Source organism: Pipistrellus hanaki, assembly GCF_964339955.1.
Source record: "Pipistrellus hanaki genome assembly, chromosome: 4".
Lineage (NCBI taxonomy): Eukaryota > Metazoa > Chordata > Mammalia > Chiroptera > Vespertilionidae > Pipistrellus > Pipistrellus hanaki.
The window spans coordinates 47,135,127-47,155,932 of NC_140506.1; the positions used below are offsets into that span (position 1 = coordinate 47,135,127).

General features: G+C 37.4%; 1 protein-coding gene and 1 long non-coding RNA gene across 5 annotated transcripts in view; one reads left to right on the forward strand and one right to left on the reverse strand.

Moving 5' to 3' along the window:
* Positions 1 to 20,806, reverse strand: part of ARB2A (ARB2 cotranscriptional regulator A) — a 337,934-nt gene that overhangs the window by 316,176 nt on the left and 952 nt on the right. The window lies entirely within an intron of this gene.
* The window catches only part of LOC311622019, a 1,104,806-nt gene that overhangs the window by 161,310 nt on the left and 922,690 nt on the right, over positions 1 to 20,806 (forward strand). The window lies entirely within an intron of this gene.

Here is a 20,806-nt window from a genome sequence, read left to right on the forward strand (position 1 = left end):
AGAATTCAGATTAATAAAAATTACTACCCATCATTCCTCACAATACTCTGTAATCAAAGCATCTAAAAGAAAGAGTCAACAGTTAAGGAATATCAAATACAAAGATTTTAGAATACCTGCAAGACAATGCTAAAAGTAAAGTTAAGAAATTAAACAAGGGCTAAGATAATTCTTAAGACAATTATCTGTTTTGGAATCCTTTCCCCCAAAGAAAAATAGTTTAAGTAGTCTTTTATGACATTTTCATAATATGGGACAGAAATAGAAGACCGAAGGCTGAGAAAAAAATAATTCTCAAAAAGAAAATATGCTCAAAATTTTAGAAAAACAGAATATGTCAAACACATAGTAGCCTCTTTTTTATGGGTCAAATATAAATGTAACATAAGCTACTTAGGACATTCTAATCCTATGGTAAATATAAACAATAAAACACAATAATATTACCCTATATAATAAAAGCCTAATATGCTAAGTGTTCAGTTGTCGGGTCATCCTCTCAACCAATCAAAACATAATATGCTAATGATATGCGAAGGCTGCTCAACCACTTGCTATGACTTGCAGGGACCATCACGGGGCAGACAGTTGACTGGTCAACCAGTTGCTATGATGTGCACTGACCATCAGGGGGCAGATGCTCTGTCTGGTAGGTTAGCTTGCTTTTGGGGTCCAGCCAATTGAGATTGAGCAAGACAGGCCGGACCTGCCCTAGAGTCCTCCCGTGGCCCCCTCCCAGGCTGGCCAACCTCCTGTGTCCCTCCTGATCATGCACCTGTGGGGTCCCTCGACCTGGCCTGTGCCCTCTCCCAATCTGGAACTGCTTGGGGATGTCAAAAAGCCAGTTCCAGCCCAATCCCGCAGACCAGGTCAAAAAACCCCACTGTTTCTCGAATTCATGCACCAGGCCTCTAGTATATGCATATAACTCTAGGCCAAATTGAACAGATAGAAACTACCTTCTTAAATTTCAAAGTATACAATACCATAATATAGCAGTAATAACATATTCACAAAGCCTACCACCAGTTTTCTCATTCCAAATATACAGTCACTAGCAACTCTTCTCAGCTTCATGAATTCAAGGTGTAACCTATACTTTAAAATAAAATACGCATGTGGGCCAAAACCGGTTTGGCTCAGTGGTAAAGCGTCGGTCTGCGGACTGAAAGGTCCTGGGTTCAATTCCGGTCAAGGGCATGTACGTTGGTTATGGGCACATCCCCAGTGGGGGGTGTGAGGAGGCGGCTGGTCGATGTTTCTCTCTCATCGACGTTTCTGGCTCTCTATCTCTCTCTTCCTCTCTGTAAAAAATCAATAAAATATATTTTTAAAAATAAATAAATAAATAAAAATATGCATGTGGGAGACACAAAGGTGAACTCTCCAGATGCCCCTTCAAGAAGAACTTGCTCAGCTGCAGGGATTGCAATCAGCAAACAGCCTCCAACTGTTCACCACATCAGAGTCCACCTCAGATGCAGACTTGCCTCATTCAAGGTCATGCCTTTCCCAGGTTGACTCTCACTCACTGGTTGAAGCAGTGGCAGTATGAAGGCCCAGCCATTTTGCCTGATGCAGGATAACTCGCAAGGCGATATTAGCTCCAGAGCTCACTGCCAACAGGTTGGCAGAGGTTTGTCAGGCCTACGGGTATGTTCAACTTTTCCCTCTGACCATCTTATTGTCCTCTTTCTTTTTCCCCAAGTGTCCATCTCTAATAATCATCCACTCCAAATTTTGTCCCAGCAACTGCTTCTGAGAAATCTAAACTGTAATTTTCTAAATGTTTTTCTTTTTTGAAAATTAAACAAAAATCCTTCTGATGTTAAGAAACAAAATGTCCCCAAAATAACTGACAACATCACAATAAAAAGACAAATAACCTAGTTTAAAAAATGGACAAGATATGAAAACACATTTCACCAAAGATATGCAAATGTGCAAAGATATATGTTCAATATCATTAGTTGCTAGGAAAATGCAAGTCAAAAATGTTATCATACCCAACAGCATAACTATAAACAAGAAAGGCAGTAACAACTGTTGGTGAGAATATGGAGAAACTGGAAGCCTCAGACATTGTTAGTGGGAATGTAAACTGGTGCAGCTAGTTTAAAAAACAGTTTGGCAGCTCCTCAAAATGTTATACATACGTTTACCCTCTGATCCAGTAATTCCACATCTAGGTATATATACCAGAGAAATGAAAACACATGTCCACACCAAAACTTATACGCAAATGTTCATAATTGCCAAAAATAGAATGGTTTCTTTCTGAAGTGTTGAGTCCAGCAGTCCTAGAGATACATTTGTATTGTAGTCTCAAAAGCTAGGAGGCTTGACTATCTCACTCTTCTCTTTTCCTTTCATGAAACAGTTATGATAAGTGGTTTCAGGCAGACTCACTTAAAGAACTTCTCTTTTCAAATGTCCCTACCATCCCTCTCACCAGAGCTAGGCTGGCAACCACCTAGGCTTGTTCTACCTAGACATTGGGAGCAAACACATTATTTCCTGGGTATACAAGGTGAAAATTTTATGTAAAGTTTTTGGAAATCAAAGAGTTCAATTCTGTTAAAAGAGTTAAATTTGCATTTAACTAGAACAGGTTAGAGTTCTAGTTCAGGGGTTCTGTGTCAATGGTAATTTGCCTACCTGGCCTGTCATTATCACTTATATACATCTTCCAATGAAAATCTGGTCAGAAATACTAATTCATTTGTTCACGATTTAGTAATTCCTTGTCCATATACCATCTAATAGTATCCCACACTTTTACCCAATTTTTTGTAAGGGTTGAAATATGCAATAACTGCTTTATTATTATTATTTTGATTATTTCAACTGATCCCACACATTGTACTTAGTAGTTCAAAGTGGAAAAACTTACCATTTACTATAGAAAAAAAAAAATAAAGAAAAACTTGAACATATAATCAAGCAATTTACCCTTAACCCCAGAAAGTTATACTAGTAACACCAGCAATAAAGCTTACTGGCAAAGTTAAGCTTTACGAAGACCACAGTATATTGCACATAAGTCATTTAAGCTCCACTCATATCCAATGTTTACTGATTGTGCACTCCTTATTGTTTATTTAAGGGGAAAATCTGTGGAGCCTGACTTTCCCTAAATATGTTAACAACTGAGAATGTTATTTAAGTGCCTTCAGAATGAATTTCTTTTTGGTTTCTAGAATTTCCCAATTCTTCATGAAAAGATAGTGCTTTCTAGAATTTCATGTTTGTACCATATTTCAACAATACCCACATCCTGGAACTAACAGGAGATGAACTCAGAAAGATTTGAGGAGGCTCAGTATTGCTGTGATAGTGCAATTATCTGATGTTAAAAAGAGAGAATTAGGAATCTGAAACTTCAAGCAAACTGTTTAAGCTACCATATTAGTTACTGTGGTTATTTACTTTATTCAGAAAACAATACACACAATTCATACCTTGCCTAAATTAACAAAGGATTTGAAGGCAGCAAAATCTCTTATTTCAAAAGCAAAGAGCTCTGGCCCACAAAATAGTTTTTCAGCACAGAAGACAACCATCACTTAGCCAAACGATTAATTACAGGAAATTAACTCTGTGGCACTGCAGTTGTCAGCACAAGGACACTTTGTGAAACATTAAGCCGTTTATGTTACTAGATCTATGCTTAAACAAACTATGCCAAATAGCTCTCATTTCTACTGTCTTCATAAGCACAAGGTGGTAGAATCCCTTCCTATGGCCATGAGTCAAGAATTTTACAACCAGACTTCACTTGAAACATTAAAGTACCCAGAGAGACCCATCTGTTGACAATAAACTCAGAAAGTAGTACATTGCAAAATTAAAAATTTTACAAATTAAATTAGCATAAAGAAAAAATAATAACATCCATATCTGCAGAAAAAGTATTTGATAAAAAATGATACTCAACTTTGATACTCATTTTTGGAAAAGAAGTTATAGCTAATTAGTAATAAAAAGAAAAATCCTTAACATGATAGAGGGTTCAAAAAAAATACAGTAAAACAACTCTTCTTGGTAATATACTAAAAAGATTCTCTTTAAAATCAGGTCCAGAAAAGAATGCCCATCATTATCACTTTACTATTAACCACTTCTAGTCAAAGTTTTTCTGGAGGAGGTTAAAGCCAGTATAAGATATGGAAAAATAAACTAAAATGTATAAAAATTGAAAATAGGAAAACAAAGTTATTGTTTGCAGATGATATATCTAAAACAATATCAAAAACAAAACAAGAAAAATGAACAAGATTTTCAAGAATAAAAAAATAAGAAAAATTTCTAACTACATTAGGAATAAAAAGAGAATTTAGTGTATTTATAATGAAGTGTATTTATGAATACCAGCAACTACAAGTTATAAAACAAGTTTTTAAAAGGACAATTTATAATAACAAAAAATAAAATGTACATAATAAGAATAAGTCTAATAAAAAGATAAGTTAAACCTATAAGCAGAATATGATAAAATGTTACTGAAAGACATTGAAGATGCATAAATACATAGCTTTGCCAGATTCATGGATAGAAACATTCAATACTGTGAATATATCAATTTCCTCTAGTTGATAAATGGAGTCAATGCAATCCCACTCAAACCCAACTTTTTCCACAAAAACTTGAAAAGCTATTTAAGAAAATACTATGGAAGAAGAATGGCCAAAAATAGCTAAGACACTCCGAAGGAAAATAATATGATAGGAAGACTTGCCTTACTAAGTATGACAGTAATTAAGACACTATGTCATTAGTATTGGAATAAACAAACTGACCAATAGAATAGGATGAAACTCCAAAACAAATCCACATAGATTAATGTGACACAGACAACATTGACATATTGCTGGGGAAAAGATGGACTTTTCAATAACTGGACAACTGCTTAACTACAGAGGTAAAAAATTAAATACCTACCTCTCTCCATATACTGACATTATTACATTGTGGCAGCAGTGGGATGGATTAAGGACATAAATGTGAAAATCAAAACTTTAAACTTTTTAGGAGAAAATGTAAGAGACTACTGTTTTAATGCTGGGGCAGGGAATAAAACTGTAAAGAGATATTATTTTGCCGAAACCGGTGCGGCTCAGTGGATAGAGCATCAGTCTGCGGACTGGAAGGTCCCAGGTTCAATTCTGGTCAAGGGCATGTACATTGGTTGCGGGCACATCCCCGGTGGGGGGCGTGCAGAAGGCAGCTGGTCGATGTTTCTCTCTCATCGATGTTTCTGGCTCTCTATCCCTCTCCCTTCCTCTCTGTAAAAAATCAATAAAATATATATATTTTTAAAGAGATTATTTTACACTCACCAGACTAGACAAGATTAAAGAGCCTAACAATGCCAAAAGTTAAGAAGAATGGAGTAGAATGGAGATTCTGATTCACACTGCTCATCAAAATATAAATTAGTACAACCACTTTGGAAAAATTGGCATGAGATCTCCAAGTTAAACATTTTTATAATCTTCAACCCAACAATCTCACATCTTGGTCCACTACCCGGTCTTGTACATATACATCTGAAGACAGATATAAAAAATGTTTACAAAATGTTCACATCATCAAAAAGCCAATTTATTTATTATTTATAGCTGTCATAACAGGTTATCTCAAAATATATTTGCCAAAAACAATAAACATTTATAACCTCTCAGTTTCTGTGAGTTAGAAATTTGGAAGCAGCTAAGTAGGGAGGTTCTGGCTCAGGTTCAGGAGACTATAGTCAAGAGATATTGGCAAGATCTACAATCATGAGAAGGCTTGATTGGAGCTACAGATGGCTTACTCATACAGATGAATTACTGGTAATACTGTTACTAGAAGCCTCAACACCTCCCCACAGGGTCTCCTTGTGTATCACCATGACATGGTTTCTGGCTTTCTCCAGATAGATAGAACTGCCACAGTTTCATCATCGCTTTCTCAATACTCTATTGAAACAGAGGACAACCCTACTCAATGTAGGAGGGAGTCTATTATTAAGAAGCATATATATAAGAAGCATAAGGAGTCTATAATATTAAGAAGCATAGATCATTGGGGGCCATCTTAGTGTCAATTATACCTAGAAAAGGTTGGTTCCTAATTGTAGAAGGGTATATATACTATAGTATATTAATAAGAGATGAAGAGTAATAGCTGTGAAAAGGAATGAATCAAAACTGTACTAAAAAACACGGACGAATTTTCCCAAAGCAATATTGAATAAATAACCAAGTCTCAGAAGACTACATAGAGTATAATACCATTTATATAGGATTCATAAACAAACTAAACTAAAACAAATTTATTAGTATCACAATGTAGGTGATGAAATTATAAAAAAAAATCAAGAATAGTGGTTACATCTCAGAAGGTGAGAGGGACATGAGATGGGGAGAAACACACAGGTCAATGCAAGTTAATGATGGTATTTTGAGTCATGGATGAAGTGGTGAATTTAGTTGTTTATTATATAATTATTAGAGGCTTGGTGGATGAATTTGTGCACATTTGGGTCCCTCAGCCTGGCTGGCTATCGAGGCCTATAGGGGGGCTGGCTGATGGGGGGAGGGATCCTGAGAGGTTGGCCAGTGGGCCCAACTGATCAGGACCAATGGGGAGCCGGCCAAGTTGGTTGAATGGATAGCCAGAAGACTGGACATTTAGCATATTAGGCTTTTATTATATAGGATATTTTAAAATACAACTACATACTTCTGAAAATCTCAACTGTCATTTATGTTGTATACTGCCACTATTAAATATAACATTTAAAATCTGCCTTTGAAGATATACATGCAATTAAAATTTTTAAACACTGGCATAAGGAGCAGTTATAAGCAACTTGAAAATGAAAGACAAGAACTTAGAATTCAATTCAGAATAATCTGCCCCCTTGGTTACTAGAGGATGAGCTCATCTAGTCACAAAAGAATATTTCCCACAGAGGATCATCTGCCAGTCTTTCAACATAACACAAAAATGGGGGGGAAAGTAACTTTCCTTGTTTTCCCAAAATAAGGTGAAAAAAGAAAATGCTGTAATAGCAGCCACTGGAGGGAGGACTTGTTGTTAGAATGAGAATAAAACAAGCATAAAAAATTTTATCTGGTGCTTTGTCTGAACATAACATTTTGTTAAACTCATTTCTATTTGTTTAAATGACAAATGCTGAAAATACTGCTTTTTCTGCATGTGTTAAACTTCCTTTTACTGAAAAACAGATGTTGATTCAACCATTCTTTATTGGTATACAAATTAGCAGAGAGAAAATGAAAAAGCTGCCTGGACTAACATAGAATTAGCATCAATGCTTAGTCTAAGCATGTAAACTTAAAGGCCTAAACTTTATTTTAAATAAATCTGTATTTTGTTCATTTGAAATATTACCCACAAGTTTTGCCAAAAGACCTCAGACACTACTTAGTCCCTAAGTAACTACCTGAAATCTGACCATACATAAATTGGCAGAGCTTCTATAAACTTGTGGCATTGCTGTTAATGTGTTTGATGGATTTTATTTAGTTTTTAATGACACTATAATACAACTTCGTGAGAGATCCTAAACCAGAAGCACTCAACTAAGCTGTTCCAACATTTCTAACCCTAAGCGACTGTATAAGATAATAAATATCTTTCATTTTAAACTGCTAAGTTTGGGGGTAATTCGTTACACAGCAATAGACAATATATCTTTAAATCTGCAGTGAACTAGTGAGCATCACTTAAGCTCCCAGACTCATTCATTCTCATCATTTCTGAATTGCTTACTGATTTTCCAATTCAGCAATAATTTACTTTTTATGTGAAGAAGGAGCTTCCTTTGGATTTACCAAAACAGAAATGCTTTCTTTTACTGTCTTTGGATTTAAAAAATAGTAGAAAATTAGCTTACATAACTCAATATTTTCAGTATTAAGGGTTGATCTGACTGAAAGTCTATCTTCATTGAGAGATAAAAAAGGAGATTGTACATCCCCATTGGGGTGGGGGGGGAGGAGGTGCAAGAGGCAGCTGATTGATGATTCTCTCTCATCGATGTTTCTAATTCTCTATCCCTCTCTCTTCCTCTCTGTAAAAAAATCAATAAAATATATTTTAAAAACAAAATAAATAAAAAATATATTCAGAATGAATAAGCTATTTTGAAATAGCTTGTTTTAAATGATAAAACTGAAATGTCTACTTTCTTAAAAGTACTTGTAGAGTTTCTAATGCAGATAAAATTTTCATCATCATAATCACTCACACTTTTTCAAAATAATGGTATATTACCTATGAGCAATAATGGTCTAATCACAATTACCTGTCAAACACATTAACGAACTAATTTATCATATTAGTTCCTAGAAGAATGTTAAGAAAAGATCCCCCCCCCAAAAAAAACAAAAAACAAAACAAAAAAAAAACACAAAAAAAACAGGATATACATTAAAAATGCTTGATGCTGAAAGAGGCACAAAATGGTCTCCAATGAACAACTTTGCTGGATCCTAAAACCAAACCTATAAACATCCTCTTTACAGTTCAGGAAAGATCCAACCTACAGAAAAGACCCTATCATCACCTTGATAACAGCGTAAGGGAAGTCATTGGGGCACACTGAGATTTTAAAAATGTAATTTACATCACAGACAAGGTAGACTCATAGAGGGAGTCTAACTGAATGCCATATACCCCAATCACTATAGGTATCAGGAAAAATAAAAAGAATAGATGCAGTACAGCCACAGAAAGTAAAAAACAAACAGTATCCATGTTAAAGTTATATAATGCAAGAATAAAAAATTGAAACATCTACAGGCTCCGAAAAGCTCATAATAAATGCAAGCAGTTAGGCCCAGCTTAGACTGAATGGGTGTGGCTCACTTCAGGGGAACTGCTCTTTGTCTCACTGCTGCCACAGAGATAGAAGGTCCAAAGTGCCAGAAGTTCATTTTTTCAGTAAGAACCAAAAACCTAGATTTTCACATAAATTTTTACATAATTGAAAACTAATTTTAAAACATTAAAGATTGTGCAAGTCCATTTAGCCTGGAGGGGGGGGGGAGGCTCCAATTTGCAAACTCTGCTCTATGCAGTATTATAGGAGGCTTAATTGTCTAGTATTCTCCCATACAGTTCAGCAACATCCAAGACAAAAAGAGATATACCAGTAATCAAAATAATACTGCAATGATCCCAGAATAATTATAATAATTCCTCAGAAAGTGGAATCAGGTCCAAAGTACTTTCCAAAACCAAGCCTACATGGTTACCCCCATTTTTGTAATTGGCACAGGTTAGTAAAAATTTTAAATATGGTAATATTTGCCCTGGCTGGTTGGCTCAGTTGGTTGGAGCATCATCTCATACACCAAAAGGTTGTGAGTTAGACCCCCAGTCAGAAGAAGCAACTGAACAATGTTTCTCTCTCACATCAATGTTTCTCTTTCTCTCTCTCTCTTTCCCCCTTCTCCCCCCCCCCTTTCTCGTTCTCTCGCTCTCTCTCCTTTCCTCCCTCCCTCTCTAAAAGAAAAAAAAATAATCAATAACACCAAATCCTCACGTGAGGATATTTCCCTCTGCTCTTAGGTCTTTACCATGTATGTATATATCCATGTGCCTGAAAGTTCATCATTAACAACTCATGATATATCTCCCTATGCCATATCTACATCTGGTTATATGGTTACTGATGTATCATTACTATCTAAGACTAATTCTAATGTCAATGCTCATAATTATATTCCTTGCAAACATATTAACTTCAATTCTTGTTTTTTGTGTTATTTTGCTCTATTCCACAAATTTTTACATCTTACTGGTAAATTTCTAGTGTTATACTATTTCAACACCCATAACAAAAAACTTACTTAATGCTTATAATTCAATTATAATTAGCTCCTCTAAACTTGGAAGGTCCTAGATTCCAACCTAGATTTTTAACTCTCTTATTTACTGATAAATTGCCTACCAAAACCCTTCCATCATATCTAGGAAATAGTAGAAGCACACACAAATTGTAGATGAATAAATATGTATTAATTTTATTTGTTGTAAATATTAACTTCTCCTTTGCCTTTTTTTTTTTCAAATATATTTTTATTGATTTCAAAAAGAGGAAGAAAGAGAGACTGAAACATCAATGAAAGAGAATCAACAATCAGTTGCCTCCTGTATGCACCCCAATGAGGATCAAGCCCACAACACAGGCATGTGCCCTAACCAGGAATCGAACCCTGACCTCCTGTTTCATAGGTCAATGCTTAGCCACTGAGACACGCAAGCTGGGAAATTCTCCTTCATCTTTTAATTTTTTTTTTTAACATATTTTATTGATTTTTCACAGAGATGAAGAGAGAGTGATAGAGTTAGAAACATCGATGAGAGAGAATCATCAATCAGCTGCCTCTTGCACACCCCCTACTGGGGATGTGCCCACAACCAAGGTACATGCCCTTGCCCAGAATCAAACCCGGGACCTTTCAGTCCGCAGACCGACGCTCTATCCACTGAGCCAAACCGGTCCCGGCTCTCCTTCACTTTTTATATCTAACTAGTAGTCCAGTACACGGATTCATGCACATTGAAAGGAAATTAATTAGAAGAAATATTAATTGCTTATAGTACCAAATTGTATGGATGTATCACAGTTTATTTATCATTCACCAGCTGAAGGGCATATGTGTTGTTTCCAGTTTTTGTTGATTATGAAAAAAGCCATTATAAACATTCATGCATAGGTTTTTAAGTGAGCATAAATTGTCCATTCACTTGGGTACCTCAGAGCGAACTTGATCAGTTGTATGGTTAAGTGTATGTTTAAGATGATAGAAACTGCCAAACTTTTCCACAGTGACTGAACCATTTTGCTTTCCCAATTTCATTCTCATGTTGCATTTCATTAAGCTGTAAGATATAGGCTCTTTATTGGGTGGAAGGATGGTCACAGCTTCAGAATGTCAACAAAACAACCAAATTCTCAATCGACAATGACAGCTCCAAACACATGGGTGTGGTTGACGTCAGCGAGAGCTTTATATGTATTGCACATATGCAAGTCAACATTTATTTTCAAAAATTAGTAGGCCTGCGCACAAATCCTTGTGCCAGAAGCTCTCCAGTAGCTTGCTGCCGCCCTCCTGCAGCTCTCTGCCCAATGCCCTGCCCTCCTGTAGCTCCCTCTGCACCCCCACACACCCTCCTCATAGCTTGCTGCCCTGTCCTCTCTTCTAGCTCTCAGCTGCCTGCTTGTAGCTCAATGCCCCACGCTCCAGCTGATCCATGATCTGGTCATTACGTGGTCAGTCGCCATGCTTCAAGGCGTAATGACCATCTGCATATTACATCTTTATTATATAGGATTTATTATATAGGATTGCCAGTGTGTGTCATATGGACCGGCCAGTCGGACAGACACACAATTGGTCATTTAGCCTTTTATATATATAGATTGAAACCACTCTATTCACTCTCCAAGTCTTAGGAATACCTAAATGTATAAGGTAGCAGGTTAAGCTCCTAATAAATTCAGGGTAAATCCATTTTTTAATGTTATAAAAGTCTTTTTTTTTAATTGTTCCAGAGGTTTTTCCTTGTACAAAAATTCTATCACTTTGTAAAAGATATACAAATATACAGTAATAATAAAAAAAAAAAAAGCCCAGCTGGTATGGGTCAATGAATGGTTGAGCATTGACCCATAAACAAGGAGGTTAAAGTTCGATTCCCATGTAAGGGCAAATGTCCAGTTTCGGGTTGGATCCTCAGTGGAGGAGTATGCAGAAGGCAGCTGATCAGTGATTCTCTTTCTTCATTGATGATTCTGTCTCTCCTCTCTCTTCCTCTCTGTAATCAATAAAAATATATATTTTTTAAAAAGACTGCTCCCAGTATAATAACCAGTAGCAGCTTATAAAACACAAGCTATCCAGTAACCTACTTTCCACCAGTTCTCCAAAGACAGTCCCAGAAAAATAGTAATATTTAAACAAAATCTGCGACAAATCCTGTTAGAAGGTAAAGCTCCTCAAACTATTTTCAAACTATAAAAAAAAATTAAATTGGATCTTTTTCAAGCATAACACAATGTATTATTTCCTGTCATCTTTCATTCCATTTTCTTTCTTTCTTCCTTCTTTTCTTCCTTCCTTCTTTCCTTTCCTTTCCTTTCCTTTCCTGCACTTTCTTTTTTCCCTCAGTCACTCTGGATGGTACATAATCTAAAATTCTTCACTAATTTCTTCTTTCTGACCACTTTTTTCTTTCTGGGTCTATGAGAAACGAAGTTCAAACTCTAAACATGCCTCTACTAGAGCATAACCAATCCAATCAATGATAAAGTAAATAGATCAGCCATTAACTGGTATATTAGTCTGCTCAGGCTGTCACAACAAAATACCAGAAACTAGAAGGCCTAAATAGAAATTTATTTTCTCAGAGTTCTGGAGAACTCTGTAAATCTCAGGGCAAGGTCGGGCAGGGCTGGTTTATGGTGAGAACCCTACCTATTCCTGGCTTATTTCACTGCGTGGAGAAAGCAATCCAGGGAGCTCTCTGTTGTCTCTTCTTATGAGAACACATACTAACAGATCAGGGTTCCACCCTATGACTTCATTTAACCTTATATATTTTCCTTGGGATTTGGGCTTCCACATATGTATTTATAGGTGGCGGGGGGGAGGAGGGGGTGATTCAGTCCATAGCAATTAGAAAGAAATGTATCGAAGATTTTATCATGTACAAAGACAACTGTGTGATAATATTCTTGGTACTTTCCCAAATATCCTCTAACCTTAGAAAATAAGTTACTTCAACATCATCAGTTCATTTGGCTCTGTTTTAAAATCCTATGGCCATTTTTGTCCCTAATCAGAGAAAGGAAGGAGCAGAGAAAGGAGATGTGGAAATTCGTGGATAACTACAGTTAGGGAACACAGTCCACACAAGAGACTACCCCCACTTCTAACACAAATTGCAAGTTCAGAGGCTTCCCAAAGTCCCCTAAGGTTCAAGAATTTCCTAGAATTATTATCAGATGATAAATTATTATTATTACTTTATTATTAAAGACTCAATGAACTTGCTGAAAACTGTATCTTCACAGTTATGGTTTATTACAGGGAAAGGATAAAGATGTACACTGGGGAAGAGAAGCACACAGGACAGAGCTCAGGGGAGTACCAAACATGGAGCTTCTGATATCCTCTCCCTGTAAACTCACAGACATGCTACTCTGCCCATATCTCTGTCTGACAATATACACGGAGTATTATTGCCAACCAGGAACGCTAATAGGAGACATGGTGTTCAGAGGTTTAGTGGGGCTCCATGGAGGCATGATTGGCTACATGGTTGATCTAGGCTTCAGGTCAACTGATACCATGTGGCCCAAAGTCATACCGTTAGTATTTATGGCATAGGCAGGCTCCATCCTAAGACTACAGGAGAATGGCTAATTCCACCCTAAATCACAGTTGTACAATGTGACCCAAGGCCCCCAGGTAAACAAAGATACAGAGTTTACCAGCCAAGAGGCTGAGGAAAAAGGCCAGACCTCTTTCTGAACATGGTTACATTCTTTACTACACAAGAGACAAGAAAAAACAATCAGGATTTTCTAATGCCTAGAGAGGCAAGTCTCTACTCCTCAATAAACTATACAAGCCTTCTCTCCAAGTCCCCCACCCCCAGTGATATGGCTTCTGTCTCTTCCTTCCATCTCTCATGACAGCAAACCTTCTCCTCCAGTAATTGCAAAATTCCGTTTTGTTTTAACAAACATCAGACTGCTGAGAGGTATTTCTTTTGTCTTTTTTTTGTGTGCACCATTCCTGGAAGTACTGCAGACAGTTAGACACAGAAGAACAAGGACCTATGTCAGCTCCAGGCCTAGAGAAGCAACCAACCAACCACTGCTGACATCAGGACCAGCTGTATTGAATAAAACTCTGGTGCTAGACAATCAGTGGAGACCACAACCCTGTAAGGACACACCTGGAAAACTGCTGAATATTCTATGAAGATCTTTCCCTGGGACCTTCCCTAAAATCTCACCTTTAAAACCCTTAGGACGATGGTCCCAGTGCACTCTCCCTCAGGGAGCATGCCCCTGTGTTTTCCTCTCACCACCATCACCACCACCTCTCCCTCCCCCCCTGCCCCAAGCACTTGACCACTAGCTTCCCCACTCCCTAGATCTAAGGGCCCTTCCTTTATCTCTGTAACTTGTTTCCGAAGCCCATTTCCTCTAGGAATTACTTTTTCTACCTCTGTAACTTACCCAATAAATGTTCTCTTATAGTTGAGTCTTGTTCTGAATTCTTTACTAGCCAGAACCCAAATACTAAGGTCACTGAAACCACTGGTGTCATTCCCACCACCTACAACAGAAATACCAGGGCAATGTATGGAGTAGACGAAGCAAGCTCCTAATCCATCTCCTAACTCCAAAAATCCATTTAATATATTGTCTTCAGATAGAGGGTGTATCTGATATGAAACTGATAAGAATAGATACTACACTTGATCTTAGCCGAAAGGCTGAGAAGCAATAACTAACTGATCCTTAAGTTCTCTATTTAAGCAACATTTTCTCGAGAAAGCCTTTTAATACAACACCAAGCAAGGCATTGTGCCTCTCCCAACATACTTCTATTATATTAAAAAATATTTTGTTAAAGTCTTACCTTTATAGCAGACATGCAACCAGCATGTGAGATCCTCAAGTGTGAGGTCAGACTGCCTTATGATTAGGTATCCATCTTTTATTGATTCTAATTAACTGAGACCCTAACTCTTGCTCTGTTTTCCTTCCCTCATATTTTGGTTCATTTAGAGATCTTGGGCCTTTGCCTGTTTATCTCCCCACCTCCCTATATCTTTTGAGACCAGAGTCCTATCCCTGTTGAGTTAATCCCTACCAAAAGACTACCTTTCTTTGCTACTGAACTTGCCTAATGTTCTTCACTGATCCTTCCTACCCACTCCCCCAACCAATTCCTGGATATGACCGCTTAAGTACTGCAACTATATTAGAGGGTGTTAAACCAAAGGGATCAAGATGATTAATTTCCAAACTTCTGGAGTTAGAACCAGAATCATTTATATAGTATAGACAAAAACAATTACATGCTGAAGAATAGGGTAATGCAAATCAAATGAGCATCTCACCCATCAATTAATCACATTTTTCAATGCCTCACCTTGAAATATAACCTTGGTCACAATGTTAGTTTGGTCCATGTTCTAAACAAGGCACAGAAAACTAAGCTATGCTTTGTATTTTAAAAAGGTATTACTCACACTCCTTCATTACCTTGGATATTAATTCTGAATTGTTTTTTAAATAGAGGCAGTATATCTGTTGAATCACTTATAGCATCTTTCCAGCTGCTTTCTTATGCCAGATCACATATGAAGGCAATATGATTAGCAAGGGACAGGAATACTAGCCACATCCCACAGCCCTTAGTAATTACACTATTGGGTACTACTGGATCATGCAATAATAAACTATTAAGAGACCTTATAAAGGCCAAAATCCATAATCTTAGTCTTACTAGTACCTCTCTAACCTCTCAGCAAAACAACCCTAAGTACATTATTAACCTAGACCATGCTTGAAATAAATACCCAATGTGTTATAAAGAAAAGGAAACATACAATGAATGCTTTGCTTCAATGTCTTCATCGTGATAGTTTTTCTACAGCAAAAATTACCTCTATTATCTATACTAGAGGCCCCATGCATGAAATTCAAACATTGGTAGGGTCCCTAGGCCTGGCTGGCGATCAGGGCTGATCTGTGGGGCGACCTGCTGGCACCCACCTTGGCTGCCACCATGGCTGCCCACTCGCTGGCCCCGCTCCCTGCTGCCATTGCAGCCGCCAGGCATTGCCTCCCTCTGTGGGACAACTTGTAGCACGATGGTAGGGGAGAGGGAACAGCACCCGCCTTGGCTGGCCTGGGGCCTGTGAGCCAGGGGTAGCAACTGCATTCAGCATCTGCCCCCTGGTGGTCAATGTGTGTCATAGCGACCTGTCCTGCGATTTGGTCAATTTGCATTAGTCTTTTATTATATAGGATTGTATTATCTATACTATAAAATAAACTGTACTTAGTAAAAGGAAATACATCAGAGAAAGCAGCACAAAACTCCTGTCTGTAACCTGTCTTTGACTTAGCTGTGAAATTTTGAACAAGTCAGTCATCTGACACCTCATCTGTAGCAAATTAATCTATTTTAATTTGCAAAAGAATGATAAGCAAAATTATGGTTTAATTTTCAATCATTTAATTAAAGCACAATGATCAATTTAAATGAGCTTCATAAATGAAACAGCCCAAAAATATTTAATAGGTGATGACAGTGTGCAAAACATTCAATTATTAAAATAAAAAATAAAAATAAAAAATAAATAAAAAAGATGTGTCACCTTTAACTAATGGGCCATTAGCCATTAAAAAAATCCCTTTCTTTTCTTAAACAGATAATCTAAAATGTTTTTTCAAAATGCTGGACAAAGTTGAATTACACGTTACTCATTGAATTACTCAATTAAACCTCATTACTTTCTGGATAGAAATTATGTTATACCTGGTCTGAAAAACTTACAGTAGGACTATACAGACTGCACACCTCCCAAACACTGACTGTTGAACCAGATGAGATGGACTTTACTTGATGTACAATCAGTCTTGCTGCATTACTCAAGGTCAAGTGACTAACTTCAGAACCACATGCTGAGATGCAGCTGGGCTTTCACTCCCTCACCCTATCCCCCAATCCATTACAATCTGTGGAGCTACATTACTTTCTGTCACTGTGCTGCTGGGTCCTCTCACCTTTGCTGTCAGTTCTGGTGCTTACCATCCATTACTATTACTGATCTCTGGCTCTTTCCATCTAGCCACATCCAAATGCTACACTGCTACCCAACATTTCTTTTTCTGTTTCTTCATTTTTGTCTCTTCTGTTTCCTGCTCTTCTCGGCTACCAGACAAAAGAGAGCTACTTCACAGGCACAGTCAGCCAATCAATACACTCCTTTCCTTCTAATTAAGAAAAAAAATCAAAGTATGTCAGAATGATCTCTGGCTTTTCTGAAGCATTTCCATCACAATCTGATACTCAAAGGTTCATTCATTTTTACAAAAGATTCTATAGTTTATTTTATTTGTAAGTTTGAAGTTACTGCAGATACTTTGTCTAGACACTGAAGCTTTTACAATGATAGCATTTTAGGGTTAAAAAAAGCAACAGAAGACATAGTGGCTGCCTTCTTTAACTCTTAAAAGATTTATCCCCCCAAAAAAATCTCCAAGAATTTCTATTAAAATCAGATCTTAAAACAAATGGACAGTACTCCAAGTGGATATACATACATACCTATGTATATATCCCCAAAATATATGAAGAGATCCTTAACATCACCATTCATTAGGAAAATACAAATCAAGAGCACAGGAGATACAATTTCATACCCATTAGGCTGGTTATTACCAAAAAACAGAAATCCTATTTGGAGAGGATGTGAAGTGTTGCTGAGGAGGGGAGAAACTGAAACCTCTGTGTATTGATGGAGGATATATAAAATAATCTAGCCACTGTGGATAATAGTACGGCAATTCCTAAAGAATTAAACAGAATTACCATATGATCTAGTAATGCCACTTCTGGGAATATACCTAAAATAAATGAATGTAGAGTCAAACATAGCAGCATCATTCATAGTAACCAAAAGGTTGGAGCAACACCACGTAACTACAAACAAATGAAGAGATAAACAAAATGTGGAATATACATACAATGGAATATTATTCAGCCTAAGGATATTTAACGCATGCTACAGCATTGATAAACCTCGAAGACACTGTGCTAAGTGAAATAAGCCAGTTACAGAAAGGCAAATCTTGTATGATTCCACATTTTTGAGGCACCTGGAGTACAGTCAAAATTAGCAGAGACAAAAGTAGTTTGGGGTTGCTAGGGCTGAGGGAGGGTGGTAATGGGAGTTAATGTTTAAAGGCTACCGATTTTTAGTTGAGGAGATGAAAAGTTCTGAAGATGGATGATAATGACGGTTGCATATCAGTGTGAATGTACTTAATGCCATTGAAATGCAGTCAAAAATAGTTACAATAGCAAAAGATGTTATGTATACTTTACCACAATAAAATAAATAAATAAAGAATAAAGTTGAAATAGAGCAGAGAAGTCCTTGCTACTTAGTTATCCAGGGCTATCATGCAAACCCAATCTGACTCTAAAACAGCACAAGTTATGTACAAGTGAGTAAATGGTTCTTGACTTCATTGGTGCTGTTGGAAACATCTCTACAGAACTAAGAATGTCAGATTCTCCTTGTGGAGGTCAGCTTGGGAAAGCTGAGAAAAATAGGCTGTCAATAAATAAGGTTGCTCATGCTCACATCAGATCACTAAATAAATATTTGTTCTCAAGATTTTTGCACCTGAATACCTCCATTCCTACATCCTTACTACTCTAAGATAGACCAAAAGTTCATATGCCTCAGAGCCTTTTGTTAGCCTAAAACAATGGTCGGCAAACTCATTAGTCGACAGAGTCAAATATCAATGGTACAATGATTGAAATTTCTTTTGAGAGCCAAATTTTTTAAACTTATTCTTCCTATGCTACTTCTTCAAAATAGACTTGCCCAAGCCATGGTATTTTGTTTGCCGACCACAGGAAAACAACTGTCCCCCACTCACTTCATTTAGATTTCTCAAATAAATGTCCCTTTATCAGAGAGGCTGAGCTTGATCACCCTATCTAAAATATTCTCTCTCCTGTTAATGAGCTTGTTTTTCTTCATAGTTCTTATCACTACTTGAGATATATATTGAATGGCCAGATTATTATGACCACCTGACATTTGTAGGCAAATTAGCCGTACACTGCATCATACGGGGTTATGGAAGCTGAAGGCCTGTTCGAACACCTTTGCTGTCTGCAGTTACCAAGATAAAATGTCTCCAATTCGCACTGAAACACAAGGATTGGACAGTCAAGCATAGAAAAATGTCATGTGGTCCAATGAATCACATTTTCAGTTGCATCATGCAGATGGCAGAGTGAGAATTTCGCAAAAAAAGCATGAAAGCACGCACCCCACCTTGCATGAGTACAACCCTTCAAGCTGGTGGGGGCAGTGTTATGGTTTGGGGCATGTTTTCCTGGCATGATTTGGGACCTTTAATTCGTGTGGAACAACCTCTGAATAGCACAACCTAAGTATGGTTGCTGATCAAGTTCATTCTACCATGTTGTTGGCGCATCCCAATGGAGATGGTTCCTTCCAACAAGGCAATGCACCATGCCACGGTGCTCATATTGCGCAGGAGTGGTTTAAAGAACATGAGGGAGACTTTACCTTGCTTAGGTGGCCCCCACAATCACCAGATCTCAATCCAATTGAGCATTTGTGGGACGAAGTTAAAAGAGCCACCAGGCAGCTGCTTCCACAACCATCAAATCTCACAGAACTGGACAGTGCTATTCATCAGGCATGGTGTCAAATTCCTCGCATCTCCTTTCAACATCTCCTGGAGTCAATGCCAAGAAGAATCGCCGCAGTACTGAAGGCAAAAGGTGGCCCAACAAAGTACTGATGGGGTGGTCATAATAATCTGGCCACTCAGTGTGTATGCTTGTTAATTTTCTTTCTTCGTCCACTACAGTAAACCTCAATATAACGAAAGGATTTCTGGGTGAGGGGGTGTCTATCAAAGCCAAAAGTCCCTTATGTAATAAAGTAGTTTTTCCAAATGCATATATTAAAAAATTGACCAACTAATTTACCTGTCTTTATTTATATAGACACATTTGTGTGATTAAAATTAAATATGCATGAAAAGTTTAACTTCACAGAAAAGTTTTCTATATGTATTACGGTTATTTTAAATTTATACGGAATAGGTCTAGTAAATGCTTGCATTCACCAGTCTCTGGGAGTAAACAAATGCACGCAGCTGGGGCTTAGCTTGGTGCACGTGGGAACAAAGGCTGGCGCTTGTTGAAACTGATTTAGAAAGTCACACCACAGGACAACAGAACCAATTACCACACAAGATGCAGTGTGATCACGTGGTAATCATTTGCCGAATATTGTTTACAAGAGGTGACTATTCGATTTAACTATGTAGTCTATACTTGTAGACATGTAATAGTTATATGACTGTGAAATTACTAGTGTTTTTTCCAACATATGGCCTATTCCATAAAATGTGTTAAAAATAACGGTGATTAATAACAAAACAAAAAAAAATCCTATTACTTTAATTAAAAGCAAATCTTGGCCAAAAGCATTTTAAAACGCACAAGGTGCTAATTTTCACATAGGACATACAGAAATTTTGTCCATTAAATTGAGGTCCACAAAATGGAGGATTTACTGTACCAAGTAACTTCAGGAGCATAAGGACTTTATTTAAAGGCCAGGATTGTATTCCCAGCACCTAGAACACTACTTGGCACATTGAAGGTAGCCGATAAGTAGTTGCTAAATGGATAGATGGATCTTCACAGCTTCGCAGAGCACATTCCCTCTTGGTCTGGGTACCATCTACCAGCCTTGCAGCAGCCACAGCCCCAAAGCCATCCAGAGCACCCATTAAGGCTTCACTAGTGAAGTGGTAGGAGTGTAACAGACAGAAGCCTGGTACCAGCGGTGACAGTACCATCTTAATTAAACTCTCCAGACAGTGCTCTCTGACTCAGTTTGTAAAAACGCGAGATGAATACAGTATATCTATCCTTCATCATGCTGAACAAAGGACAAAAAATAA